Here is a 7,754-nt window from a genome sequence, read left to right as displayed (position 1 = left end):
TGTGTGTGTGTGTGTGTGTGTGTGTGTGTGTGTGTGTGTGTGTGTGTGTGTTAAACAAAGTACTCTTCAGTAGTCAAATATAGATCTTCTGATACTTGCTATCTTTATTATGTCCTATATTGATAATATTTAGGATGCAGGTGTTATATCCAGAAGAGTATTGGGAGAAAGTCATATAGTCAGATGAAACCAAAGTAGAACTCTTTGGTAGAAACAACTCGTCATGTTTGGAGGACAGTGAATGCTGAGTTGCATCTAAAGAACACCATACCTACTGTGAAGCATGGGGGTGGCAGCATCATGCTTTAGGACTGTTTCTCCGCAAAGGGACCAGGACGACTGRTCCGTGTACATGAAAGAATGGATGGGACCATGTATTGTGAGATTTAGAGTGCAAACCTCCCATCTGCAAGAGCATTGAAGATGAAACGTGGCTGGGTCTTTCACCATGACAACTATCCCAAGCAAACTGCCAGGGCAACGGAGTGGCTTTGTAAGAAACATTTCAAGGTCCTGGAGTGGCCTAGCCAGTCTCCAGATCTCAACCCCATAGAAAACCTTTGGAGGGAGTTGAAAGTTCGTGTCACCCAGCCACAGCTCCAAAACATCACTGCTCTAGAGATCTGCATGGATGAATCCAGTTTTCACCTCCTGTATCATGACTGAGTACTCTGTGAAATGCTGGTTGTTTGGGGTGAAGTAGTCAGTGGTAGATTTTCAGGGGGTTTATCACCAGTAGCTGAAACAAACCCTGCATCAAGTTGTTTTAATCCACGACTCCTCACCACTTGGACAAGTAGCCAGACATGATACTCTTGGATGCAGTTTGAGTAGAACTTTGTTGTTTGTGGATTAAGAACTGCTCCTTCAGGTAAAGGTGCTTTATTTGTCATCAATGCATGTTCCCATGCAAGGATGAAATTTGTGTTCTGCATTTGATCCATCACACATGAGAAACACCCAAGTGGAGCAGCGGGCAGCTATGTGAGTGCTGGGGAGCAGTTGGGGATTGGGCCTCTTGCTCAAGGACACCACCACATGTGGGCATAGTGGGGAGTTGAACCTCTGACTTTCTGGTCCCAAGTCAGCTCTACCACTACASCACAGCTGCCCTCAACTTGGGTCCAATTCGGTTATAGATACAGAAGGAGTTTCAGGTGTATCTACCTTCAAAGAGCGTGTATTTTTCTGTTCATAGAGAGGAAACTTTATTTGATTTTCCAGAGAGTTGGGAACATCAAATCCAGTTTTCACCTCCTGTATCATGATCCCACTAATCCAATTACCCACATTGGATGTTTGCAGTTATTTTGTTCAGATTGTCCCACTCAAGATGAAACACATCATTGCCCTCACCAGTAATAATTTGTAGACTGAGAGAATAGAAAACCTCATCTCACCTGGATTTCTTTTTTGCTGGATCAAACTGTTTTTATACTCACCATTATTTTCTTTCGTGTTTCTTTGGCATTATTAGCAAGAATCAGCCTATGTTTATAGAAACTTTTAACATCCTTTATTTTTCAACATTTCAAACTGATGAAAATTAAATAACTGTCTAAACCGTAACGCCAACGCCTACAACAAATTGCCAGAATAATTTAAAGGGTGTAGTTTAGAGTTTGATAGTTTTTGCTTAGAACCAGTGCTAATGCTAGCTTGTAAATTTTGCAAATGTGTGTCAACATTCAAGATGGCTAACAAAATCAAATCCTGGCAAATTGTTTTTAAGTAAAAAATATGTGTAGCCTATTAACCATTTTGTAGTTAGAAATGATCACAATTGCCATACATGAAGCGGGCCTACTTGACACATCATCGAGATAAGCTGAGATTGCCATGAAAATGCCATTGTAAATGCACGACTATTGATTTTACAAAATTTTTCTATTTATTTGGATGACAATGCTTCATAAATGCTCCAGTCATGTCACTACCCATCTCCATTAATTGCTCATGCCAAAATGGAACAAAAACTGGGGTCATTTGCCTCCGCAAAATGTCTAGTTAAGTCAGTATGTTGATTTAACATTCTCTTTTTTGCATTTGTGGAAATCCAGGTCAGCAAACAAAATGGCACAATAAACATACATGTGACAAAATTTCAAGTAAATATCAACTTGTGTTTACTATGCATGTTGAAGATTATAAATATACAAAGCTTTAAAAAATATCAATAGGGTGTACAGAGGAGTAGTTCCTGCTATTCAGTTTAGGCGAATTTTAGTATTTTTTAGTGTTTACTCCAGCTATTATGCATCAAACATGATCTAGTCACGGGAATCTTTTTTTCAACCAATTACCCATGAAAAGACAAAAAATAAAATGGGGTGAATGGTGACTGTCGGATGTACAGTTTAGGAGCTATGTTGATTTGAAGTTTTCATTATTCACAATGAAAAATCCAGGTCGGCCATTAAAGATGGTCAATAAAAACATATATGGCACAATAATTTGCTCTGGGGCCAACACAATCCATTTACTAGACACCTTAAAGAGTACAAAAACTTAGGTTAAAATATATATCTTTCGGGTGCATGGGACCCCCTCCTTCCTATTAGACTATTAAAAGCATGATTGTTGGAAACATCTGTGATCTTTATTTTCCTAGTCACAGTTTTTTTACAGCAGTAAATTTCAGCATGCCTCAGCAGTTATCTTCATAGTTTCCCCACTTAATTTGTTCCTCTGTCATATAATCCTTTCCACTTCTGGTTGATACATTCCCATAGTTTGGGGACATATGAAAGGAAGCTATTAGCCAGAATTCTCTTATCCCTCTTCAAACCCACATTTGTAGGAACTCATGACTCTTGCTGAGGCACTATGCATATACACAAGTTGTTCACATATACATATTTGTAAAATGACATTTGAGTGTTTACCAGTCAAGTGTTTACTAAAATGGAGTATTTCTGTCATGGACTGTGCAGAAGCCTAAATAGATTTCTGTATCAAGACTACCATGTCCAATATGAGACAGCTCACAGCTCTACTGAAGTTTGGAAATAAATAATGTTAAAACTGTCTGATACTATGTCTATGGTAAAAAAAATGCATGAGTTGATCATGTGCAAGTTCACATAGAACTGGTGCCAACAATATGTACAAAGTGAATACCATTTTGTTCTTAAATGGTATAAAAGTACATTTCAAGGGTATGATTTGGTTCAGGATTGTTTATTAACTGTTGAATCTAATATTCTTTTTCAGTGAATCCACTTGCTGTCAACACTCAAACATAGTTCAAATTTTAAAAAATTTGACAATTTTCTAAATAACATGGTCTTTAAGTTCTTATTTGTTTACTTGCTTTAAAGTGGGCATATCATGCAAAGTCCACTTTTTAGATGTTAAATACTATTTTTTGTACCTTCAGTCTCTTCCAGTGCTGCAAACATATTTTTACATTTTGTTTGGGTCACATTTTTCAGCCTGTTCAATTTTTTCTGTTCTGACATTTTCTGAACTATTACGTTATTTTTTTTGTGATGGAATTGCCAAATAAGGTCTGGACTTAACAGCTACAATCTCTTGCTCTGGATCAGACTCTGGCTGTGTCCAAAACAACAGGCCGGGTCCTCCGAAGGCCGAATTCATCGGCCGCATACATCACAGCGCCGCGACGAAGGACGTCCAAAACCAAAGACTCCACTGATGCGGCCGACAAATACGTCCTTCCTTTTCCCCCATTTGAAGGACAGGTCTGATGGATCCTTCCTGACCCAGCATATCCCATAATGTGTTGCAGCCCGACCGGAGACTTTTTTAAGCTAGTAATGGCGGACGAAGCGAGAGAAAAGAATAAGATTTAAATAAAAATATGGCGATATAAAAATTAAAATTTTCTAGCATTTGTAATTCTAATACTTTTATCATTTGTATAGATGCGTTTTTAAGTATTTTTGTCATAAAACATGAAATAAACATGCACCTACAGTGGGTCACTTAGTTCTTCAAATGTTACCTTAAGTTAATTTTATTGTTTTGTGATATTAATAATGCTAATATATTGATATTTTTCTAATTTTGATCTATTTTTGCTTCTTTTTAGCATCGTCATGGTTGCTAGGTGACATGACGTATGCCGGGGTGGAGGGGAGGCTAGACCGTCCAAATACACAGACTCTTTTTTCCGGTCTTCCCRGTCTACCAAGGACCCGGCCTGTTGTTTTAGACACAGCCTCTGGCTCCATCATGTTAGGCTGGATGAACAAGTCTTCTGTTGCTGACATATTTTAATTATTTTGTAAATAAATTGTTTCTGCACTTATAGAAAGACTGTACTGCCTCTCTCAAACTAGAATAAACTGCTCTGGAAAAAGTCAACATCCACATGAGACAACTTTGAGACATGTCTCAGTACAGAAAGACAGGCCTGTGGGTTTACATTAAGGAGGAATTCAGACCAAAGCATTGCAGCTGCACTCAATATACAGTAGTATAGACCTAAGTGTATGATTTAAATGTGAAAAATAAGGATTGAAGAACATGACATGTCCCTGTTAAAACAAATTATAGCGGAAGGCCAGTCTAACTCAGATGATGTTAGATTTGTAGAAATTAGAACTAAGGCTTACACTGCAAAAACTGTCCACCTAACCAAGTTTTAAAACCTTATATCAGCCAAAAAGTCTTTTTGATCTTGTTTTGAGACTGATTTACTAAACAAGAACTGATTGTGTAAGAATAATCATCTTGTTTTCAGAATGTGTTAGATTATTTGTCTTGTTAGTCTGAAAATTTGACTCAAATTAAGTCAAAATTTCTGCCAGTGGAGTAAGAATATTTTAATTTGACTCATTTTTCCTTATTTCAAGAATCTTACCAAGTAAAATTTTCTTACTCCACTGGCAGATATTTTGAGTTAATTTGAGTCAAATTTTCAGACTAAGAAGACAAATAATCTTACACATTCTGAAAACAAGATGATTATTATACAATTAGTTCCTGTTTAGTAAATCAGTCTCAAAACAAGATCAAAAAGACTTTAAGGCTGAAATAAGATTTTAAAACCTGGTTAGGTGGACAGTTTTTGCAGTGTATTTTTAAGCAGTTTCCTTGTGAATCATATTAGCCTTTTAAATTATTTATGTTGTGTATTTTCCTTGTTTTACCACATCAGCAAACATTGTCAATCTATTGATGAATCCTTACAAAGAGAACTCTAATTTATGATCCCAAGAGCCCAGGGCATATTTGAAGTGAATGAGATGACTTCTTGTACAGCTATTATTTATTCATCAAGAGTCGAAGCAAACAAACACACAAGTATCAAAGTCTATAAAATTTGTTTTATCCTTATCTTAATGATTTCACAGATTGGACTTGTGACATGGCAGGGTGTACCCAGCTGCACGATGTCTCACTGGGATCAGCTCCCCTGTGACACAGAGAGGAAATGGATCCCTGGATGGATGGATTTCACAGATCCCAGCTCATACAGTATGTATGTGATAAAGAGGCAGAGGACCAACAGTAAACAGACAAATTAGGATGAGGAGGAAGGGTGGGCTCACAATCAAAGGCGCTTTAAGGCACTGCGGCTGCCTTGGTATTTCCCACTGATTCAGTGCCAAATGATACCATCTGTAGCTGTTTCCTCAGCAATCATCTTTTCTGGGACACCTCCAGTTTGCATCTGACTCAACTGTGCATAATAGTTTACCACACACACAACACAAACTGCACAACAAATGAGACTGCAAATAAAACAACAAAGTTCAAAGGAGAGAAACTGAACTATCACAGCTTCTGTTCCTTTGTTTTCTCATTTCATTTGTTCACTGCTGTAGATTCTCACTCATTCATGTCAGTAATCCTAAGAAATAAAAGCTGGATTCCCCTTTTTTGTTTATTTTATTCAAGAGGTTTCACGGATGATAGTATTGTCCCAATACAGTATATCAGGCTGTTATTGTGAGTATGACTCAGCCCTCTGTGAACAATAAGCATCAGGACACTAATGGTCATTAGGCCGATGGTCCCCATTTTCGTATGAACTAGTTTCAAATCTCGTAAACTTGTAATGGTACTGCTTATAAAGATGAGCTTAGCTGCAACACCTCAGACTGAATATAACCATGTTTCCATCAAGGCTTTTTGATGCGCATTTACAAGTGTCGCACTAAAAATGCGAAAAAATTGGATGGAAACAGAAAAATGTGTTATCTTAATAGATAACATAATAGATACATAGATAATAGATACAGAATAGATAGAATAATTACAACTTGCCCAATAGCAAGGCATTCACAAAAAAATCACTCCATTGTCCCAAGATAATTAGCCTCTGCTAGTTAGCAAGTTTCACTTCCTGTTTACTATCGCAAAGCTTGTCGCCGACGTCTGATGTAATCACGCGTTGCGTAGCCTCGTCTGACACAATCACACATTGCGTAGCCTCGTCTGATGTAATCACGCGTTGCGTAGCCTYGTCTGACGCAATCACGCGCTGCGTAGCCTCGTCTGACGCAATCACGCACTGCGTAGCCTCGTCTGACTTAATCACGCGTTGCATTGCCTCGTTTATTCGCATCAAACAGTTGAGAGAGAAACTAGATGGAAACAGTCCAGATTTGAATTTTTATTTATTTAATTTTTTTGCGAATTTTGAAAAGTTCGATAGAAATTCACTCTACAGCTGGATGGAAACACGTTTTATGTCTCCAAGACTGAAGAACCCATCCAGAGAACCTGACTCAACTTTGTCAGATATATGACTATAAACCCATGTTAATACATGTTTCATCACTCCATTGTAAATCTTTATCAATCTACTGTGTGAAAAAAAATTAAACACATTTTTATGGCCTGCAGACCTCACCTGTCTGAGCTCATCAAACTCATTTTTGTGTGCAAAACAAGTAAACTTAGCACAAAATGTAAAGAAATTTGTGTTCATTAGGTTATTTCTTTGTTGAAACAATATTTCTTGGCAATAAATTGTATACAATTGTAAGTGGTGATACATTTGTAAGGGATGTGAATTTGTATGGATTGAACTCTGCCAGACAATTTATTCCACCATTGACTCGTTTGGTGAACTGAATGAATATAGCTTGAAGAAATAAAACATATTGGAAATTTCACTATTTATTCAWTTATCAAACAGAAGCCTCAGTAACATGTGGAAGAACCATACACAGCCACAACAGCCAGGCACMTCCTCCTCATGTTGATGTAGTGGTCACCTCAGGTGAAAGAAACATGTAAAACTGACAGGCCTCTTTCAAGAGACAGAACTCTGTTCAAATTAAAGCCATAACAGGTTTTCTCAAACATAAGAGACATTTTCTTCTTCTAAATCAGATAATAAACAGAATAATAATCCTTTCATTCATAATTTTATGAATGTTTAAAAAAGAAAGCACAAAAAGATTGTTATCACAATGTTTTATTGTGATTTGATGTAAATCACTGCCTGAAATTTAAGCCACAGTAATTGATAATAGATTTTATGTTGAGATATTTTACTTAACTAAACTCAGTGTTATGGTTAAGCTTTATTATTAAACATTTTATTTTATTTTTGTCTGAATCATCATAATGAATGTTTTTAACCCTCCTGTTGTCCTCATTTTCTGTATACACCCTTTGTCCTCCGGGTCAAAATGACCCGTCTCCACTAAATCCCCAATATAAGCAGCTTAATTGAATTTTAAACACCAAATTTCATCTTGTATATTGTCATTCACCACAAAATGTGTAAATACTTGTTTTCCCTCTCCACTTGAATTTCTATAGCTTAAGAA

The sequence above is a fragment of the Austrofundulus limnaeus genome, unplaced genomic scaffold (assembly GCF_001266775.1).
Source record: "Austrofundulus limnaeus strain Quisiro unplaced genomic scaffold, Austrofundulus_limnaeus-1.0 Scaffold421, whole genome shotgun sequence".
NCBI classification, from domain to species: domain Eukaryota; kingdom Metazoa; phylum Chordata; class Actinopteri; order Cyprinodontiformes; family Rivulidae; genus Austrofundulus; species Austrofundulus limnaeus.
The sequence above is the reverse complement of the archived record's forward strand: the minus strand, read 5'-3'. Positions refer to the sequence as shown.